This window comes from Panicum virgatum, chromosome 1K (assembly GCF_016808335.1).
Source record: "Panicum virgatum strain AP13 chromosome 1K, P.virgatum_v5, whole genome shotgun sequence".
Lineage (NCBI taxonomy): Eukaryota > Viridiplantae > Streptophyta > Magnoliopsida > Poales > Poaceae > Panicum > Panicum virgatum.
The window spans coordinates 10,430,184-10,453,495 of record NC_053136.1 but is presented as its reverse complement, the minus strand read 5'-3'; the positions used below and the strand labels follow the sequence as shown (position 1 = coordinate 10,453,495).

The following is a 23,312-nucleotide window of genomic DNA, read 5'->3' as shown; positions in this document are numbered from 1 at the left end:
GGGTGCAAAGTGGTCGGACTCTGTAGTCGGGGAGGGTGTTCCGGATCCACGGACTGGAAAGAAAGGGGAAAAGTAGCGTAGGCGGGAGCGAAGTCGATCCCCATGCGTGTGGTCTAGGTTCCCCTGGCCAGGTTGAAATTCGATTCGGAATCGTCCGCCTCTCACGGCATGAGATTGCTTAATGCTTTCGGTCACACAGAGTAACAAGTGGAACATGATGATGATAATACTGCTGGTTGATTAAATGGTTGCTCTACCATGTTTGTGTAGAGTTAGTTGCAAATTTAGAATGGTAAATCCAACTAGAATCTGGCTAAGTAAAACCTGAAAGTAAGGATCAACACTTAGCGGCATTTTCGGCAAACAAACCCCACCAACCAAAAAGCCTTGCATGTCTAGTTATCGGGCTATGTTATATCCGGAGACGGGTCAGTCTTGCTGAGTATTAGTATACTCAGCCTTGCTTGTGGCACTGTTTTTCAGGTATTAACTTCGAGGATCTGTTTGCAAGTCTTACTTGGCCGTGTACCTTGCCTCCGGGTTGGTCTGTTGAGTGGGATGGTCCTTCATCTGGTGCTAACCACCCTCCCGCTGAGTGACGCATTCGTACGGGCTTTATCGATGCGTCACGTTATTTCGGTAGTTATCTTTTTCTGCTTCCGCTGAACGATTAGACTTGAATAATTTGAGTAGTTGGAACTCTGTAGTACTTTACTACTCTGAACATGGTTTGTAATAAATTTTCTCTTCTGCTACAATCACTCTGAGATGTATGAAATGTTCTGTGTTGTAATCTCTGGGCTCACCTTCGTGTGAGTGTTGTCTGCTGATCCTGGAATAGCGTGGCTTTTATCGAGGCTTCACTCGAGGAACTACCGGTGAGTGCCAATTTGGGTCAAAGTTGCTTAGCAACAAAGATCAGTGCACCCAGGCCCATTAGTTTTGGGTGGTTCCGCCACAGCTGGCATCAGAGCTCGCAGACAGCCTACCAGAGATGACAGCCTCGGATTTCAAAACAACAAATTAAAACTTGACATCAAAACTACTAAAGTTTTTGAAAGAGTTTAGGATCTCCAAGGACAAGTCTAGGACGTAAAACCCTAGGGGATCTTATGGGAATAATCAGGTGGCTTATATTGCATGGCTAACTTCCAGCACATTACCTTTCAGTATTTAAATTCTGTAATTTAAATTCTGCAACTACATCGTCGCCACGGAGGTATGCTTACTCAGTCAGCTGAGGGAGTCTGACCTTCCCGTCGGTGATGCGAGCCGAACGCTGGAGCTCAAGCAGTGGCCTACTTGAGCTGCTGCCCATATACCAACTTCGGTTGAATATATGGGGAGTAATGGTTCGAAATTGGAATTCAATTTCCCGTCAAAGACGGTACTCAGTCAATACGTTGTTTTGATGACGTATGCTTAACGTTGTCCATACGGCGGTAATTGTATGGATGCCAGTTCTATAGTGATCGGTAATGTATGGGAATGCTTTCGTGAGTGCTGGCACGGAAGGTTCAATCTATATTTTGTCAATTTTCTGTAGGTACACTAACTCGAAATCGAATTCTAGGCTATCTAGCTATATCGAGTAACTATATAGTGAGAGACGTAATATGTATGCCACCAAAGTCATTGCGTAAGACCAAGGTTACTTGGCAATTCTTTTCCTTGGTGAGGACGGATAGGTTCTGCATTCATTCTCAAAAAGGGCAACAAAGAAATCTTTGGAGAAATCGCAATCAAATCAGCTAAAACCCTATCTTAAGGAGTATCTAGATAGTCTGAAAATTGGTTTCCACGAATTTTAACCCTCTGTTAAATTATTCAAATCAACTTGGGGTAGTAATACGAAATGATGTTTCCTAAGTTATCAAACTGCTGTAAAAGTTTGAAATTTTTTGAAGCCTTCTAGCCTGGTTTTTGTGATTTTATATCAACCCTGTGTAGAACAGTCAACTCTGAACAGTCTGTACAACTGAAAATTTTCAACCTTCATAAGTTGTTCAAACGAAAAATATTTCAACATGAAAGTTGTAGAAAACTAAGTGGTGATATTACCATAAAAATTTGAATAATTCTAGACAACTGGTTTGAGAGTTATGGTCAAAATACACCCTCTCTGGACACCCAGTTTTCCTGGTTGACATCACTCTGAATACCTGAGCATATCACCCCCATGGATTCCGAATTGATCTTAGTGATGACTAGATGAATCGTTCCTTAATATCAGAGGGATCTTGTGTAAATTTTTGAGAATTTTTGAAGCAAATTATCTATCGTTTTGGCAATTTCTTTCACTGACCAGAGTTAGTAGTTCTTGTTACCATCAGCTGATCCATCGGTCTTTTGTTGGGACAGATGGTAGAGCTGCTGGTTGTTGACGCGCAGGGTCACGTGCACTCCGCTTGCCTGCACTGGGACAGGTTTCCCCACCGTCTTTGGGAGCTTTTGAGTGCAGCCGGTTACCTCCAGCCACCGATTTACGATGGCCACGAGTTTGTGGAGGACGGAGTTCGTCGCTGCAGTGTGACGATGGTGATCCCGCAGCACCCGCTCAATGGGTGGGAGCCGATCGTGACTTAGATGGTCGGTCACTACCTGCTGGACACTTGGGAGCTTACCGCCATGAGGGCGATGACCACTTTTTGCTCTTCGCACCCTCTGGAGGTGGTTCTGACTGCGTTCGGGTTGTTCCCTGCACCTGACCCGACAGACCCACTGTGGCTCGACCGGATGGCACACGTGGACGTGGTCGCTACCCTTGATCCGGTCGGGGCACTTCGGACGACAGCGATGTGCTTGGACGGCCTCTACAAACTCCACACTTACCAGAGTTTCGCCGTCGCTCAGTTGGTGGACCATGCTCAGGCCTTGCACCTGGTGGTCCAGCTGAGAGATGGGCAGCTTCAGGAGGCTTGTACCGAGCTCGAGAGCAGGGCTACTCTTATCGCCCAGCTCCACGGCTAGGTTCACGAGCTTCAGGACATGGTGATGGATCATGATGCTACGATCAACTTTTTGGAGGACCAGTTCCACGACCTGCAGCTTGAGTTGGACGAGGCCTAAGGGCAGCTCCACGCGATACAGCACGCGCAGGATGCCCTTCACACGCCCCCCGATGAGATGCAGGTGGATGATGAGGACGAGCCCCAGGAGATCGAGGGCGTTTCAGAGATGGACTCCGAGGACCAGGCGCCGCAGCCCGCACCGGTTGAGGTTCACACTCCTGCGGCGAGTGAGGCATCGGTCAACATGTAGACCGAGGCGCGGTTTTCTTAGCTTTTGTAGACTCCTCTTAGTGTAGCCTACTTTTGGATCATGGCTACTAGGTTAACTTAGAGTTGAGTAACCCCCTTAGTACTGATGTTAGAAGTAACCAAGTAGAAATGAGAGGATGATGGATGTAATGAATCCTTAATGCTACTAATGTGAATTATCAGTGATCTGTGAAAAGCTGAAGGCAGCAGCTAGTTCGAATTTTTATCCTCTTTTCCTTCCTGAATTAGCTCCTGAGTTGAATACCAAAGTTGTTCCAAATTTCATCGGGAAAATGCTCACAAAATTTCAGCTCAAACGGATTAGTATCGCAGGAGATAATCGCAAATTACAGAAGCTCTGTTTTCTGTAAAACAGAAAAACCAGAGGAGGAGTAAATGAATTTTTCGACTAACCTACTCTGGAAATCTGACTTTGTGATGACTACCAAAGTTGTAGATCATGAAATTATCTATCTCCTGTAAAAGTTTCAAGATTACATCATGTACAGATCTCCAGTTATGAGCGCTTTTGTATCACTGGTTTCTCTGCACAACACGATTTGAGTGATTCCTATTACTTCCATGTCATTTTGAGTTGTATGTTCCATTTGAAATGATGATAATGTTGAGCCTAATGCAAAGATACTCGCATTTCAGATGGTTGGATCAACTCGAGGCACCCCTAGTGGTTTTGGAGCCGGGGGGAATGGCGATCCACCTCCACCTCCTCCACCAGTGGGTATCGCTGAGGTTCTTGCCGCCCAGACGGAAATTTTGCGGCAGTTGGTTCAAGCTCAGCAACAACCGTGGGGTGGGCATCATGCTCATCAAGCACAAGAAGCGAGCTACCAAGATTTCCTCAGTACTCAGCCTCCACTGTTTAATAAAGCGGATGAGCCTCTGGACGCGGACGCTTGGATTCGCACAATCGAGTCCAAGTTTTCTCTATTGACTACTCCTTGTTCCGAAGCGAACAAGACTCGCTACGCCGCGCAGCAGCTTCGCGGATCAGCTCGTATGTGGTGGGATCATTACCACGGAATGCTACCGGCTGATCATGTGGTGAATTGGAATGAGTTCAAATTGGCTTTTCGAGATCATCATATTCCAGCTGGACTTCTTGACCGTAAGCTCAACGAGTTTTTGGCTTTAACTCAGGGCACTCGTACTGTGGTGCAGTATGCCCAAGTATTCCATCAATTGTGTCAATATGCTAGACATCATGCGGATACCGACGCTAAGAAGCGTGAACGCTTCCGTCGAGGCCTTAGCACCAAGTTACAAGAAAGGCTAAATCTGGTCCGTGCAGACTCTTTCAATGAATTGGTGAATATGGCTATCTCTCAGGAGGATCTTATTTCTGCACACCGCGCTGAAAAGAAGCGCAAGGTACCTGCTGGACCCTCAAGTGCCTCTGCACCGAGATATCGTATTGTGCAGAATAACCCACCCACACCCTCTCAGAAGGCCCCTCAGCCAGGGCGTTGGATTATTCGGCCTCCTCAACAGCAGCAGCAAACTCGATTCGGGTTTCCTCAGCAAGCTCGATTTGCACCTCAGTAGCAGTAGAACGGCCCTAGGCCGAATACTCAGCTAGCCGCTCGCCCTGACAACAATAACCGCTGTTTCAGATGCGGGAGTCCGGATCACTTTGCCAAGATGTGCCCCCAGGCGGGACAATCTCAAGGGCAGGCTTCCCGCAGAAATGATCAGAACAAGGGCAAGAGGCAAACTATTCAAGTCAGGCAGGGCCGACTTAACTTCACCAGCCTTGCTGACCTTCCTGAGGGAGCTCCAATTATGTCGGGTACATTATCGATAAACCATCACCCCATAGTTATCTTATTTGATTCTGGTGCATCTCATAGTTTCATTAGTTCTAAATTCGGAGCAAGGGTTGGGTTAGATTTTTGTCACATGAAAGGGTCATTCATGATATCTACTCCGGGTGGTAAAGTCGCATCAAACCAAATCGTTCATAATGCGCCACTTAGTTTGGGTAGTAAAACCGTTCCTACCACTTTAATCCTGTTGCCACTAGAAGGTATGGACATTATTCTGGGAATGGATTGGATGAGAAGACATGGGGTATTGTTAGATATCTCTTCCCGAGCCGTTGAAATAAATTCTCCAACTCATGGTCATTCGGTTCTATATTTACCTCACCCCCAATGCAACAACTTTTGTGCCTATGCCATGAAAGACATCCGTCCTGAAGATATTTCGGTAGTCCGCGAATATGCAGATGTGTTCCTGGACGATTTACCTGGTATGCCGCCAGACCGGGATATCGAATTTATCATTGAACTTCAGCCGGGTACAGCTCCCATTTCAAAAAGGCCGCACCGAATGCCGCCTAAAGAATTAGCCGAACTAAAAATCCAGCTACAAGAACTGTTGGACAAGGGTTTTATTCGCCCAAGTGCTTCACCTTGGGGTTGTCCAGCATTGTTTGTAAAGAAGAAGGATGATGGTCTGAGGTTGTGTGTTGATTACCGGCCTCTCAATGCGGTGACCATCAAAAATAAATATCCACTTCCCCGCATTGATGTACTGATTGATCAGTTGGCTGGAGCAAAGATCTTCTCCAAGATTGATCTCCGTTCGGGGTATCATCAAATTAAAATTCGGCCTTGTGATATTCCCAAGACCGCCTTCTCAACCTGATATGGTCTCTATGAATATTTGGTTATGTCTTTCGGTCTCACCAATGCTCCGGCTTATTTTATGTATCTCATGAACTCGGTATTCTTACCGGAACTTGACAAGTTTGTTGTGGTTTTTATTGATGACATTCTGATCTATTCCAAGAACGAGGCGGAACATGAGCAACATCTGCGCATTGTTCTTCAACGTCTCAGAGATCATAAACTGTACGCAAAATTCTCCAAGTGTGAATTCTGGCTAGACACAGTCAAATTTCTAGGTCACACTATTTCTAGTGAAGGCATCTCAGTTGATCCCAGCAAAGTGCAAGAAGTGATGGACTGGAAACCTCCTACTTCAGTTCATCAGATTCGCAGTTTTCTCGGCTTGGCGGGGTATTACCGCAGATTTATTCCGGACTTCTCCAGAATTGCTAAGCCCATGACATAACTACTAAGGAAGGATGTCAAGTTTAAATGGAATGCAAAGTGCGATGAAGCATTCCATACATTGAGAGCACATCTAACCACTGCACCTGTCTTGGCTCAACCTGACAACAATAAACCCTACGACGTTTATTGTGATGCTTCAGGTACTGGTCTTGGTTGTGTTCTAATGCAAGACAATCAGGTTATAGCATATGCTTCCCGAGCTCTTCGGCCACATGAGCTAAATTATCCCACTCATGATCTTGAGCTAGCCGCAGTTATTCATGCTCTCAAGCTTTGGAGACATTATCTTATGGGCACTCATTGCAATATCTATACCGACCATAAGAGTCTCAAATACATTTTCACTTAAAGTGAGCTGAATATGAGGCAACAAAGATGGCTGGAATTAATCAAAGATTATGACCTGGAAGTTCATTATCATCCGGGCAAGGTTAATGTTGTAGCCGATGCGCTCAGTCGCAAGGTTCACTGCAATTGCCTTTTAGTGGAGTCGTATAATGACACATTGTGTGCTGAAATGCAAAAGCTAAAATTGGAAATCATCCCTCAGGGCTCTTTGAATCATATTTCGGTGGAACCGACACTCTATGACAAGGTCATCATGGCACAATTACATGACAAAAGTGTTTGTATCATCAAGCAGAAAGTATTAGAAGGTGAAAATAAATACAAGTGTTTTCGAGTGGACCATAAAGGAATTTTGTGGTTCGAGAATCGCCTAGTCGTTCCAAAGAATCATGAGCTGCGGAAACAAATCCTGGACGAAGCACATTTCTCTAAATTCTCCATTCATCCGGGTAGCACCAAGATGTACCAAGATCTAAAACAAAATTTTTGGTGGACTCGTATGAAGAGAGAAATTGCCAAGTATGTCGCAGAATGTGACACATGTCAGAGAGTAAAAGCTAGTCACTGGAAAGTTGCTGGAACTCTCCAACCTCTGCCAATTCCGTCTTGGAAATGGGAAGATATATGCATGGATTTCATCGTGGGCTTACCAAATACCTCTCAACATCATGATTCCATTTGGGTCATTGTCGACAGGCTCACGAAGACTGCTCATTTTATTCCAGTGCATACTGAGTATCGAGCCAAGAAATATGCTGAAATCTATATCGATCGGATAGTCTGTCTACACGGTATACCCAAAACAATTATCTCGGATCGTGGCCCTCAGTTCGTGGCAAGGTTTTGGGAGCAGCTCCAAGAAGCTCTCGGAACCAAATTAATTCGAAGCTCAGCTTACCATCCACAGACTGACGGACAGACCGAAAGGGTGAATCAAATTCTTGAGGATATGCTTCGAGCATGTGTCATCCATTATGACAAGAACTGGGACAAATGTTTATCCTTGGCTGAGTTTTCTTATAACAACAGCTATCAGGCCAGTCTGAAAATGGCACCATTCGAGGCCTTGTATGGTCGACGGTGTCGAACTCCTTTGAGTTGGTCCCAGACTGGAGAACGTCAAATATTTGGACCCGAATTAGTGATCGAGGCCGAGGAAAAAGTAAAAATAGTACAAGCAAATCTCCGAGCAGCCCAGTCTCGGCAAAATAGTTATTTTGATAAAAGAAGGATCCTTTGAAGTTCATGGTTGGCGACCACGTTTATTTACGAGTGTCACCAACTCGAGGCGTTCAACGTTTCGGAGTCAAGGGTAAGCTAGCATCTCGCTATGTTGGGCCATATGAAATCATTGAAGAATGTGGACCCGTGGCTTATCGTTTGCAACTTCCTTCACGACTCGCCGCCATCCATAATGTTTTCCACATATCCCAACTCAAGAAATGTGTTCGAGTTCCTACGGAAATCATCAATCAACAAGAAATTTTAGTGGAGCCCGATCTCTCTTATACCGAATATCCACTCAGAATTCTGGATCAAAAAGAGAGGGGTACTCGTCGAAAGGTGGTAAAAATGTATAAAATTCAGTGGTCTCATCACACTAAAGAAGAAGCCACCTGGGAGACGGAAGATTATCTTAATTGACATTATCCGGGTTTCCTTAGCTCCACATCAGGTATATCACTTTCCCTACCTAAATTCAATCATCCAATCTTGGGGCGAGATTCTTTTTAAGGGGGGTAGGTTGTGACACCTCAGGTGTCAGTACACTTAAATACAATCACTGCACCACATTTTAAACTTAAAAGAAAGATGTGAGCAATTAATTCAAGAGGAGAGGTCAAATAAAAGTCAAAGTAAACAAAAGAAAATTAAAGGAGAAAAGAAAAAGAGTGAAAAGCTACTCAATTTTCAATTCGAAAATGTGCACAAAATTTTAGTTGGCTCATGAGAGGTACTTCAATTGACATGTGCTCAATTGAACTTCAGCCAAAAACAAATCAAAAACTGTTTAAAATCAAGGCCCTTTTGTGCAAATTTACAACTTTACAATTAGTTCAAAATGTGAGTTTCAAATGAAAATTTGCATAACACAAAAGTTGTAGATCTTGAAAAGTTATGCAAAAGTGGTATTCAACACTTTTCCATTTGAGCCCTCCAAATAGGAGATATTTTTAGATTACCGAGAGGTCCCTGGATTTTCAGAAATCGCAAAAAAGCCCCTATCTCCATCTCTCTCCCCCGGCTTGCTCTGTTTCGCGCCGCCCGCCGTACGCCGCCGGTGGACAAAGTCCACCGCGCGCCCGCGGCCAAGTGGACCAGGGAAAACCCTCCAGCGCCACCTGGCCCGCCCCTTGGCACCTTCTCACGCGCACACGCGTCCCAAACACCTCCCCGAGCCGCCACGCCACCCCCGCCATGCGCAGCGCCGCCCGCTCGCCCGCCAGCCCGCCGTCGAGCAGTCCAGGGCCAAATCAACCGCCCCCAGGTGCTACTCCTCTCACCCAGGAGCTCCTTGGCCTATAAGAACCCCTAGAGCTCCACCGTCGCGCACCTTCTTCTCCTTCTTCTCCCCCCGCCGCTCTGCCATGGCCGGCGAGATCTAGCTCGCGCGGACCGGCCACCACAGCCCTACATTGTTCCCTCCAACCACCGCAGCAGCTTCTCCACCTTCCATTTGAGCTCCACGCGCGCGGAATCGAACCAAATCCCCCTCCCGACGCCGTTCCCCTTCTGCGCCGCCGCCGGCGAGCTCGGGCTCACCGCGGACCGGCCAGCCCAGAGGGAATCCGTGCACGACAGCTACCCCAGGCGCATCCTCAAGCTCGCGCGGTGCTTGTGTGCGCCCTATTCCCCTACCCCGAGCCCTCCTTCGCCTCCAACACCGGCGACCCGAACCTCCGCCCCGCCATTGACGCCGACGAGCTCGAGACCGTGCACCAAACACGCGTACGCCGACCAGGGTAGGTGTTCCTCGATCCCTACTCCCCCACGCGCCTCCCCGTTGCAGCCCCGGTAAGCCCTGCCTAGCAGAACACCACCGGGCGAGCTGCAGCGGCGGAGAAGGCCGGCGAAGGGCCCGGTTGTAATTTCTTTTTTTCGTTCAAGGGTGTTTCTGCAAGTATTCCAGTGTATACTAGTGAACTTCTAAAATTCAGAACAAATCATAGAAAAATCGTAAAAACGCAAACTCAACGGATCTGGAATCCTCGTAACAAGATCTACAAATTTTGTAACAGTCACATCTGCAGAAACTCAACCAAATTTAATCTGAGAAAAAGAATAAGAAAACCACCTTATGCATGTTCAGGAGGTTCTACTCAGCAAATGACCTTGATTTTTGGATATGTTGTCACTAATGGAATATTAAGATCATAGTAAAAAGATGACAGCCAACAAAAACAGTTATCATGTTGGAACAATCAAGATTCTCTAATCTATTGCTAGCATTCTCGATTTAATACTGGAAAATATGCACATGAACTGGCTCTGAAATTTTTACTGCATGCATGTGCAACTGAAACCCTGTTAATACCTAAATTTCAGATTTATTAGAGTTCATTTGCTATATACCATGAGTTATGCTTGTTTGATCAACTTAATTCTTCATATATAGTTCTTATGCTCAGAAAAATCTATATTTATATCTAATGTCTCCTTTTAGCTCTGTGTTCCTGTCTAAAAATTTTGAGCTGCAGTTACTGAGTTTTGCTTTGGTGAATAATCATGCTTAGCATCTTAGGGCTCGATCTACTATTTTTGTTCTGAGTAATCTAAACCATAACTGATCTTGATTTTTGGACATGATCTTTTTTAGAGTATGTTTTATCTGTAATAAAAAGTTCATATGCAGTACGGATAAATGCACCTTGAGGAATTTATGCAAATTCATGTTAAGTTAAATGCATAACTAATTTATCTGGTGGTTATAGACCTCGATAATATTTCTGGAGTATGTTTAGCTCATGTTTAGACTCTGGTAAAAATTTCAGAACCATATCCCTATTAAACCTTTCTGTAAAATTAATCTTTGTTAATGGCTTGCTGTTCTTATTCTTTTTGTCACCTCTTCTGTATAAGAGTATAAAATCTGGAAAAATTTCAGTGCTGAGTATATGCTATGAAGTTGCTCTCGTAAAATTTGTAGCACCAGAACCCATATTAAACGTTCTGTACAAAAAGATGAAGTAACTAGAGTGATCTACGTACATGATTAGTTATGGTAATTGCTTTATGATTAGAGGCTGAAAATTATACCCTAAATGCTTAAGTTTGGATCTGTGTTACTTTAGTTTTTCATCACTAGCTCATGAGTAGATTTGTTGTTATAAAATAATGAAAGCATGCTATGTGTTAAATTTGAGAATGAAAACCAAAACCCCCACTCATTTATGAAGAAACATAATTGTGGTTACTACTCTATAAACGATTGCCCATGGAACGAAATGTTGAAATCATCACTATATTAACTTTTGTTGAACTACAACTTTATCGTGAAGGAAAGAGATCGTTTACCATGGATAACTCATAATCTTGCATTGCATATAGAAACGGTTAATCTCGCAGACGGAGACTACGAATTGGTGCCCGCGGACTCCCGTGTGGATCAGGAGGTCCATTTGAATTGTGCTAACTTGTCTCAAGACCTGGGCCAAGCCCCAGAGGCTTTTATGCCTGACAGTGCCCAAGAAGGCAAGCCCCGGTGCATGATCCCATTATTTTACGCATTATATTCATCCTACTATTTGTATATGTTGTAATAATTTTTATTGTGCATTTACGTTTTCTAGGAGTTGATCGAAAAACTTAGATGCATGATTCCTAGGTACCTATGTTTGATACCCGGACCTTTTTATCGACTAGTTGCCATGCTAATTAGGTACGGTAGAAGTCGATGGGTTTCCTGCCTCTCGCGAGCAAATAGGAATTTTACTGACTTTAAATTCCTGCTGAAATATAAGGACAACGGGCGGGGTTGTGTAGTTATGATACCCCGCTGGTGTAGTCAAAAATGGCTAAGGTCGCGGTGTGTGGCTCATTTCGTTAAGCGTTTGAAAGTACTAGCCACATACCGAGAAATATGGTAATCGGTAAGCTTAAGTACCTGATTGGACCGGCGAGTGGAACGATCTCGCACCCTCCTGGTAGAAGTAGGGTTTATATTTTTGTCGCGACGTACGGGTGCAGAGTGGTCGGACTCTGTAGTCGGGGAGGGTGTTCCGGATCCACGGACTGGAAAGAAAGGGAAAAAGTAGCGTGGGCGGGAGCGAAGTCGATCCCCATGCGTGTGGTCTAGGTTCCCCTGGCCAGGTTGAAATTCGATTCGGAATCGTCCGCCTCTCACGGCATGAGATTGCTTAATGCTTTCGGTCACACAGAGTAACAAGTGGAACATGATGATGATAATACTACTGGTTGATTAAATGGTTGCTCTACCATGTTTGTGTAGAGTTAGTTGCAAATTTAGAATGGTAAATCCAACTAGAATCTGGCTAAGTAAAACCTGAAAGTAAGGATCAACACTTAGCGACATTTTTGGCAAACAAACCCCACCAACCAAAAATCCTTGCATGTCTAGTTATCGGGCTATGTTATAAGCGGAGACAGGTCAGTCTTGCTGAGTATTAGTATACTCAGCCTTGCTTGTGACACTGTTTTTCAGGTATTAACTTCGAGGATCTGTTTGCAAGTCTTACTTGACCGTGTACCTTGCCTCCGGGTTGGTCTGTCGAGTGGGATGGTCCTTCATCTGGTGCTAACCACCCTCCCGCTGAGTGACGCATTCGTACGAGCTTTATCGATGCGTCACGTTATTTCGCTAGTTATCTTTTACTGCTTCCGCTGAACGATGAGACTTGAATAATTTGAGTAGTTGGAACTCTGTAGTACTTTACTACTCTGAACATGGTTTGTAATAAATTTTCTCTTCCGCTGCAATCACTCTAAGATGTATGAAATGTTCTGTGTTGTAATCTCTAGGCTCACCTTCGTGTGAGTGTTGTCTGCTGATCCTGGAATAGCGTGGCTTTTATCGAGGCTTCACTCGAGGAACTACCGGTGAGTGCCAATTTGGGTCAAAGTTGCTTAGCAACAAAGATCAGTGCACCCGGGCCCAGTAGTTTTGGGTGGTTCCGCCACAATTTTTTCGTAGAAAACATCCGGAGGTAGTGGCTCTTTTTGGGCTGCAACTTTTGCTAGCTTGTCTGCCTCATCGTTTTGAGATCTGGGGATATGCATGGCAGTGAATCCCTTGAAATGTTTTCCATTGACCTGACTGCTTCCAAGTATAGCTTCATTTCTTGCTTCTTTGCCGCGGATTCTTTTTCTACATGGTCTGTGATGACCTTCGAGTCTGATTTGACAATGAAGTTAGGGTGGCCCAACACTTTCATTTTTCTGAGTCCCAAGAGGAGTGCTTCATATTCTGTGGTATTGTTGGTGCAAGGGTCTGGATAACTGAACTCCAGACGCGCCGCGTATCTGAGTTGTGCACCCGAAGGTGACTCGATGATTGCTGAGATGCCAACACCGTCGTTGCACCAGGCACCATCGCAGTATATCGTCCATGGTTCGATTGGGGCCTCTTTGTCGAAGGTTGGTGATGTCCAATCTGCAAGGAAAACTGCTAGGACTTAGGACTTGATGGCTGTTCTTCTTTCAAAGTCAACATAATATTCCGAAAGTTCAGCTGCCCATTTGATGATTCTGGCCGAGGCCTCCCTATTGTGGAAAAGGTTATGAAGAGGTTGATCTGTTACCACTATGATTTTGTGAACCTTGAAGTAGTGCCTGAGTTTTCTTGATGCCATGATTATCGCATAGGTGATTTTTTCTATTTCTGAATAGAATTGCTTAGATCCTTGTTGGGTATTTTAGCGTCACGAATAAATCCGCAAGCACACAGATACCGTTGTAGCTTTCACCTCGGAGTATTCCAAGGGTTATCGAATCCACAGGGAACGTGTGTGCACTAACTCCTATACTAGTCGGTCCAAGGACACACCAAGATAGGTAGAAGGGTAGAGAGGATTCCTAAGATAGTGCTACTTCTGAGTTAAAGGTCGACCTCTCGGGCACAATACTCGCTTTGGGCACTGTCTGCCAGTCGACTCCAGCCAACAGCTCTACACTATATCTGAACGTGGAGGATTACAAAGGACCAATAGTGCTGTCACCACCTACGGCCTACCTCTAACAAACCATGGGATATAAGGCAAACGAAGGATAACCTTTAGCCTAGACACCACGTCTACACTAACGATTACTACTATAGTCTAACTACATATGGATCCCCGTGGCAAACTACAACACTCTGTACGAATACAGAGCGACGAACCCGCAAGTAAGAGATCTGTTCTTACTCAACTACAAGCACTACTAGCATATACTATACCAAGTATAAAACTAGAGATAGGAACCATGAATACTTACTGAACCTGAAGAATGTAGCAGCATCCGTAGAGGTACAAGTTGGAGAAGAGTGCCGACACCCCAGTACTTCTCCCGAACTACTCCCTCACTCTCGCAGAGGTACAAAATGGAGAAGAGCGCCGACAGACCGGCGCCCCTCCTGAGTACATCTACCCCTAACCTTTGCAAGGCAACTCTAAACTCAAGAGAGCTTGTGTGAGCACTTGATGGATGTCTTGATTCTTACCCCCTCCTCTCATATATATAGGGGGGGTGCCATGGCCTCTTCAGCCCCGGGATTGGGCCCATTCCTCCTGGAACCAACCTTGGCATCGAATGAGGTGTTGACACATTGAAGGGAGAGCACCAGAGGCGCCGACCATAGGTCGGCCGACCGGAAAAGTTGGCCAAACCGCCTCAAATTTGACCTGGACAGTGCTAGGTGGGCGCCCATCTCATATATGTGGGTATGGGTCTGTCTTAAGTCGGTTTGGATGCTCTGGTGGGCCCATAGATCCTCGTGAACGCGCCTGATTCGTCGAGAAGGTGTTTCCTCGGATTGATGATGTGTCACCTTGCTTATGGGCTGCATTCTTCTCTCATTTCCCAGCATAAGCATCCTGCACACAAATGTGCACCAACACCTTGTGGAATTTGTTAGCAATAACTCCTACCACTAGTGTTGACGCTCGTCTTTCATGCGCTCATGCAGGAGCTGATAGCTTGCTCTGAGGGTCGGGTTTATATCTTGAAGCTTGAAGCCTATTTTACCTGCATTTCTGCCCGAATTCCAATATAACAATATTTTCAAGAGGAAACGTGGAATTGGCTCTTTCTGGATAGTGTAAGTAGGCATGAGACTTCGTTCTCATGATTTTAGGCTCAAGATGATGCTTGAAATTAGTCGTTATCGAGCATCAACAAGATCCCCCACACTTAGTTCTTTGCTCGTCCTCGAGTAAAGGCTAGAACTAAGTTGGACCCGACTTCATATGATATGGCACTTGCATACAGATTATTTTAAGCTTCACCCTTGCCTGTGAATTTTGATGTGTCTACCATAATAGTTTGGGAAGTTGAAGAGTGGAACGGTGTTGACTTCAGTCTCCTCCACTTTCCTGCTATATGACTGGGAGTTTTGAAAATATTTTTGCAAACACCAACCATAGCTTTACTTCTCCATAGGATCTCTTATGTCGCTCAATGTGTATATATCCTCACTAAGGCATTGCCTCTTTTCATCCTACTTCTAAAGATAGCTTATGTGGAACTCATGGTAGGTGAAACGAAAGCATGCACTTGTGTCATATATATTGCAAAATCAAAAATGGATCCATAGAGATGACATATTAGACAAGTTGATCAAGATTGTGCACATGTGTGGAAGGTGGATGGTGGGTATGAAATACTCTTTTTATGGATCTCTCTCCCTTTTATTTGGATAATATGAGGACATGGCTATACTATTATTTTCTTTTTCTTTTTTTTTCTTTGGACCTTCATGTGTCCAAATATATTTTTTTTCATATTTTTTTGGGGTCATGCTTGTTAGGCATGCCATCTTTTTTCTCTTTTTTTTGATAGCCCATGCCTCTTTTGGGGATACTAGAGAGAGATCATTAAACATGGAGTTTTCATTTTTTGGATGGATAAAAAAGGCATAGCTAACTTCCAGAGTAGAAGTTTAGCTGGCGGAGTGCACGTGATCTTGATCAAGCAAGTATGAAAGACATTTCACTAGGGTCACAAAGTTTGATGAAGCTCAATGTAACAACAAGGCACATAATTATAAGGTTTTATCACGAAGATCAATATATGGCTTTGGTAGGACAAACATGTGGAGTTGTAAAGCTATGAAGATTTTCCTTTTAGATAGAAAATTTTCCCAAATATATAAGCAGATAAAGCAAGGATTCTTTCATCAAACCATATCTCACTAGTCAACAACTTAACAATTATGGATTCCCTAAGATATGATTCACAACCTCAGGCTTAGCAAAGAATAAAAAGTATGCAAGCCAATCATAGAGAAGCACACAACTAGAGGATACCCTTGAGTTTAATTTTAATGATTAATCAATGGCTTCCATTTAAACTCATAGGTCGGGGAAGAGTGAGGGTTAGAGTGCAGAAACCGTCGTGATGAAGGCGAGCGGGGCTAGTGCTACTCAGTCAAACCTGGGGTTCCATTGCCCAATACTAGCTCTGATTCTTCTTGGCCTTTTGCATTCTGGTTCGTTCGGTGTTGTGCACGTGTTGTGGGAGATCTCGAGTGTATATGCTTGAAAGCTCCAATAGTTCTCCCCCACACTTGTTCTTGTACCTGGTGCTTATTCAAAAACAAAAAATATGGAAACAAACTAATGGCTCTGCCGGTTTTAAGAACCAGGGATTTCTAACATTTATTGAAACTAAATTTTACTCTCACCATGAGACTTGCTCTGGTGATCCTTGGGCTACCTCCCGGAAGGGCTTTGTTTAATGTCTAAAGTAGGACATACCTGGAGGTACTTACTGTTGGCGCCTACCAACGTCACCACTGAGCGAGCAGTGATGACGCCCGCAGACGCCAAGGGGGTGGCAGGTATTTCATGAACCACGAATAAATCCGCAAGCGCACGGAATACCGTTGCAGCATTTTACCCGGGAGTATACCAGGGTGTCGTTTATATTTCCACAGGGAAGGCGGCGAATGGAAGTACATAGGCTAGTTAATGAACTTGATCTAGATTGGATATTCAATTGCATAAACAGGGGTAAGATAGATAACATGGTAAGAGGTAGTGTGACACACACACAAACTAGCTTAGAGATAAATAACAAAAGATGCTATAGGCCGGGAGAAAGGCAGAAGTTAGAGCTCGAGTCAGAGGTGCTAGGCTAGCTATATCTATGCTATCTTATGGTTAGATTGTCAGAGATTAAACTAAACAACAGGGAGACCGCTTCTCTAGCTGAAGGGAGAAGCCCGTTCACCTAGGCGGCTTTATGTACCTCCTACCCCTCAATCCGAACGTGGAGGATTCCTAGGGCTCGGACAGGGCTGTCACCACCTGCCGGCTACCTCACAATCCGTGGAAAAGGGTGACATCCAGCAACTCTTATCTAATCTAGACACCACGTCTACATTAGTAAGCGATACTCTAGCATCCCGCGCGGAGCTCCCACCATCCGGATGGACAAACATCACACTAGAGCAAACATACGAACACTGGAGCAGTTGATAGAGTTCTAAGGCCAATATGTTAACCATTGCAAGCATAGGGCGATCATGTAATGCAAGCATTGAATGATAACGCAACCAGATCTCAAAGCATATATCTGATAACTCAGAATATACTTCAAGCAGATATCGGTAACCATAGTCTAATTCAATTACGAATGACCGAATATTACAAGAGAGAATTAGAGATGAACCCATACCAGAACTCTCGAGCAACTCCGGGGACTCGACAACTCTAGACTTCTCCTAAACTCCACTAAATCTATAGACTAAGCAAGAGTGAACTTGAGAGGTGTGGTGTGTGTGTGTGTGTGTGTGTGTGTGTTAATCTCTACCCCCCACCACCTTGGTCGGCCGACCAGGCCAGGGCACCAACCGCCCCAACTGCTGGGGGTTAGGCTGTCCTGGGCCTTGTCTTATCTGATCTCCAAGGTATGGCTTGTCTTAACTGAATTTGCTTCGGTTCTTGGGCTACACTTGGTCCATTTGAGCCTGAATCTGTGCTCTAATATTTTCTGTGATTTTATGTCTGGCCAAAGTGTGCTTGCAACCTGCATATTAGCTCAAATATACATCTTGCATATTCTAAAAGTAAAGTGTGGTTTAGGGATTTATTTGGATAAAGATGCGTGTAAGAGATGCAAATTCTCATGATTTTTTTGATCAAGTTGACGCTTAGAAATGATCATTAGTGAGCATCAACAAGATCCCCCAAGCTGTCCTTTGCTCGTCCCGAGCAATGCAGGACAAATCAGGTTGTTGATCAGAAAATCACTTTGACTCTTACCTACTTGTCATGTCATAGTCTATGGCAAAGATATTCATCTATGAGTTTAAATGAGTTGGCTCTCATACCTTTGCTCTAGTACCTTACTCCTTCATGGGGCTTTTTGGCTGTCTCCTTGTCTTGGGCTGTTGAGAGTTAGAACGGTTCGCAAAGCAATACTCACTTGTTCATAGATCTGCAATCCATCTGGAGATATTTTTGAATAGGATTTTAAAAATGTGGCTAAGTTCCCCAAAATGATTTTCTAGCACTCAACTTTTATTGCCGTCACCAGGGCAGTATCTTCCTTAGGTCTTCCCTACTGTAGGTAAAGCTTTTGTGGAGCTCAAGGTAGGGTAAGAACATTGCATACTTGCATTCCATGTGTTGTAAGGTCAAAGAGAGGATCCATGAAGAAACAAGTCATGCAATCTCGATCAAAAAGTGCAAGTGTGTGGATGGATGGGTAAATGAATGGTGGTACTCCTTAAAGCTTTGGTTCTCTCTCTTTTATCATCCCTTTGTTTTGTGTTTCTTTTTTTCGACATAGTTACCTCTTTTTTTTTTGGGTCATGCTTCTTTGGCATGCCATCTTTTCTCTTTTTTTTTTGGGGGGGGGCAACCATAATCTAACACTATATTTTATTTTAGGAATGTTTTAAGAGAGAGTTGCCAAGGCATGAAGTATTTATTGTGGATGGTAGTGGTGCTAATTCCTAGTGTAGGAATGTCGCAAATGGAAGGGGATGTGTACGTGCTTATGATCGAGAAAGCATGAAAAGATTCTCACTAGGGTCACAAAATTTAACAAAACTCAACAGAATGACAAGCAGCATATGTATAGGGCTTTTCATATTATGTGACATATGGCTCTGGTAGGACTTTGCTTATCACAGAGGAACTTACCTTTTTGAACTTTTTGAAAACAAAAACTCCAGAGTTAAAGCATTGTTAGAACAAGGTCGTACGACTTCATTTACCATATCTATACTCGCAACAACTTAGACTTATATTAAGCATATGCAACCCACGAAACTTCAGGTTCATGGCAAAGCATTTACATAGCCAACAGACTTAAACTCAAGAGAACTCTTATAGCCAAAAACTAAACACAGCAGGCAAGGTAGAACAAAGCAAAACTCATCCTTTCAACTTTCATAAGAAGTTACAACATTCTTACCATGCATGATAAAGAAAAATAAAGCAGTAAATATTTATTTTGTTTTGACAGTTTTTATCAAATTTATTCAAAAGCAAATAAGGTATACAGTTGACTTAGGGGAGGGAACCTCTCCCAAGTTAGCTCTTAGTTTAGTGTCCAAAAAGCAGGACCTTTCTCCATACCTGATTAGGTTGAGGTCATTTCGTCCGTACCTGGAGAAGTAGTAGTGGGCGATGACATCTTCTTTTTCTTGCGCCACACCTTCTTGGTCTTCTTTGGTGGCGTAGATGGCGCAGGAGTAGGATCCTCGTGTGTAGGGTAATTTATCTCTAGATCTTCCCATACAGTGTTGGTGATGAAATCAGAGATTTTCTTGTCGTCTTCTACCGGGTCAGTTGGGGGATCATGGATCCCCCAATCTTCGCAGGCAGGCTTGGAAGGAGAGTGATGAATGTCTCAATTCTCCCAACCGGGCTCAGCCCATAACCCTTGCTTCTTGCTATCCTCATGGATCAGGAATAATTCCCGCTTATTTTGAAACTTGAATTTCATGGTTTTCCCGATGATGCGAAGGCTAACTTTTCCTGCTCCAACATCAATTCTGGCATGTGCATCTCTCAGGAATGGTCGCCCGAGTATGAGTGGAATCCCGAGATCTCCCTCCATATCAAGGACCACGAAGTCCGCGAGCATGAAGGTGTTCCTGACTTTTACCAAGAGGTTCTCCACGACTCCCTCGGGGTACCCCACGGTGGAGTCTGCCAGCTGGACACACATGGTGGTAGGGGAAAGTGCCGGATAGCTAAGCTTCTCAAATGTTACCTTGGGCATGATGTTGACACTAGCTCCAAGGTCGCACAGAGCGTGATAAAATTCGCAATCAAAGATTGAGCAACTGATCACTGGGGTTCTAGGATCCTCTTGTATTGTGGCTACCAATTCCCCCCACGCGCTCCGTCTTGATCGTGTGAGCTTCTCTGCATAGCTGGTAAAGGGTGTTCTTCTAAGTGGCGTTTTCCACTTAGCAGTCACGGTGTTGACGCTCTCTAGAGTAGATTTGGGTTGCCCCAGAATCTTCCCTAGCTCAGCAGCATGGATAGCCGCAGCCAGCTGAGCCAATTGAGTTTCAAGCATCTTGTTGAAACTCAGCTGGTTCTTGATGGCGGTGGAGAAGCCGTCCATCTTGGCATGAATGGTCTCCATGGACTTGTCGTTAGCGGCCAACTTCTTCTGAAGGGACTCGTTGATCTTCGCTTGGCCGTAGACAAGATCCCTCAAGGTAGGTTGGTTAGGATTGAAAGAATTTGAATTCCCGTTACCTCCTTGATAATATGGGCGTGGTTGATTCCACCCCTAACATCCTTGTTGGTATTTTGTAACGTCACGAATAAAATCCGCAAGCGCACGGATACCGCTGTAGCTTTCACCCAGAAGTATTCTAGGGTATCGTATCCACTAGGGAACGTGAGTACACTATCTACAGGTTCAGGCTGTCCAAGGACACACACGTTGGTGTAGGAGGATAGGAAAGAGAGGACTTTCTAAGATCTAGAATCTATGTTTAGAAGAAGAGATCACATCGCCGTTATACTTTGAGCTAAAGGTATCGACCGGCTTATACAAGCCGATAGTTCCAATATGATGCTCTATCCAATATCCGAACATGGAGGATTACTAAAAGGCTCGAACAGGGCTATCACCACCTGCCGGCTACCTCTACAAACCGTGGGACTATCAGACAACTGAGTGGTATAGTCCAGCCTAGACACCACATCTACGCCTTTCCCAACTAACTCTAGAGGCGTACAGGGTTATCCTTTTCTATCCGGAGCCCAACTCTAGAGTCAAATGCTACTCGCTAGCATACACATCAACTAATATAAGGCAGAGATGATAACTTGCGATCTAAACTCTAATTCTAAATAAGCAAAGAAAGTCTCGAACACTTACAACCGAATAAGCATCCGTTGAGGTACAAGCGGAGAAGAGCGCAGACAAGCCCGGCACATCCTCCGACTATCTCCCTCACTCTTGTAGAGGTACAATTTGGAGAAGAGCGCCGTTGCTGGCGCCCCTCCTGGGTACCTCTACTCCTAAACACCCTAAGACTATTCTCACTCAAGTGAGAGGAGATGGTGTGGTGTGTGGTGTGTGTGTGTGTGTGTTAGTTCCTATTCTCACCCCCTCCCCTTGTATTTATAGGAGGGAGCCACCAGCCTCTTGCCCGGGAATCGAGCCAAACCGCCATTGGGGATCAACCACACCTCGCCATGTGTCATCTGAGAGGCGGTGGGGCCCATGGGCCGTCAGCACTGGGCCGGCCGACCTAGTTGGTCGGCCGACCGTGGGCTGGCTCCGTTTGTCCCGGTCTTTGGTCAGAAGGCTGCTAGGTGGGCCCTTATGTTATGTATGTGGGCCATGGCTTGTCTTGAGTCGGTTTGGTAGCTCTGGTGGGCCCGTAGATCCTCGTGAATGCGTCTGATTCGTCGAGAAGGTTTCACCTCGGATTGATGACGTGTCATTCTCATGAGCTGTGTCTCCTTCTCTTGTGTGGCTGCCAAGTGGGCCTTTTTGGCCTTTGGGCTTGCTTGTGCTTGGCCCAAGATTTTATGCCTTGGATAATATGCTCGTTACCTGCAGTTTTGGCCCAAATTCACCTGCACACATTCTCAGACCAGCATCTATGGAATTCGTCAAATAATCATCCTATGCTAACATTTATTCCTTCTGATGCTCAACATTTGCACGATAGTTGACGGTCAAAATGGGTCGTTAGTGACCGTCAACACTCCTTGTGGATGAAACCCGTTGTTGTTGCCATTGAGATATAAGGCTTCTTCTTGGGTTTTCGGGCAATTATCACCCGGGTATCAAACATTTCCACAGACCTCGCATGTCATCCGAGCTTCCAAGGCTTGGAGAGTCTGTATGTGAGCCTTATCTTGGGAATAATCCTCGAACTTCTTGAGGAGAAGATCTATTTTCATAGCGACCATGTCGGTCTCCTTGACGGAGTGCATGCCTCGCTGGCGTGGTTGGAGATGATCATCGCTCCAACCTTGGTTGGACACCATCTTCTCGATTAATGCTGTAGCTCTTTCAATGGTCAGCGAGAAGAAAGCTCCACCCGCAGCGGCATCCACATGATCACGGGAAGATTGAGTCAACTCATTGTAGAAGTTATGGAGAATGAGCCAATTGTCCATCCCATGATGCGGACATGCAAGGATGTATTCCTAAAGTCTCTCCCAAGCTTCAGGAATTGACTTATTTGATGCCTGCTGGAAGCTCGAAATTCTTCCACGAAGACCATTGGTCTTGCTCGTTGGGAAAAACTTCACGAGGAACGCCTTGGCACATTTGTCCCAGGTGTCCACAGTGGTCTTGTTAGCATAAAACCATTGCTTCGCTCTCCCCAGAAGAGAGAACGGGAACAAACAGAGTCGGATCGCATCCTGAGATACTCCCTTGATAAGAAAAGTACTGCAGAGCTCCAAGAACTACTGGAGATGAGCACTGGCATCCTCATTGGCCTTGCCACAGAAAGGGCTGGCCTGCACAATCGTAATGAGACCCGTCTTGTTCTCGAAATTCTCCCCTCTGGTGTTAACCTCGGGCCCGGTGGGGACCTAGTTAGCAGACGGGACGGAGTAATCATGGAGTGTCTTCTGGGCTATAGCTTGAGAAGCTAATGGTGCTTGAATGACTGGTTCGGCTGCCAAGAGTGAGATCTGAGGAGGTACGACACGAGGACAAACTCTTCTCAAAAGTGACTCTGGATTAGGCGTGAAATTTTGCGGCAAGTCGAAACCGGTCATACACTACCCTATTTTTATATCAACTAAGAACAGAAAACAAAGCCAAGTTAGCCTGTTTAGCAAGTGAATACCAATTTTGATTCTATTCATAACTTTTGCCTATGTAACTTCACTCTATGCCTTCCCCGGCAATGGCACCAAAAATGCTTGTTGGCGCCTACCAACGTCACCACTGAGCGAGCAGCGATGACGCCCGCAGACGCCAAGGGGTTGGCAGGTATTTCATG

At 44.9% G+C, this 23,312-nt stretch overlaps 1 non-coding gene across 1 annotated transcript; it reads left to right on the top strand.

Moving 5' to 3' along the window:
* The first annotated feature begins 22,471 nt into the window (after window positions 1-22,471).
* LOC120658575 lies at window positions 22,472-22,578 on the top strand. The gene has a single exon (XR_005668735.1). It is a non-coding gene; the product is annotated as a small nucleolar RNA R71 (small nucleolar RNA).
* The last annotated feature ends 734 nt before the right edge of the window (window positions 22,579-23,312 follow it).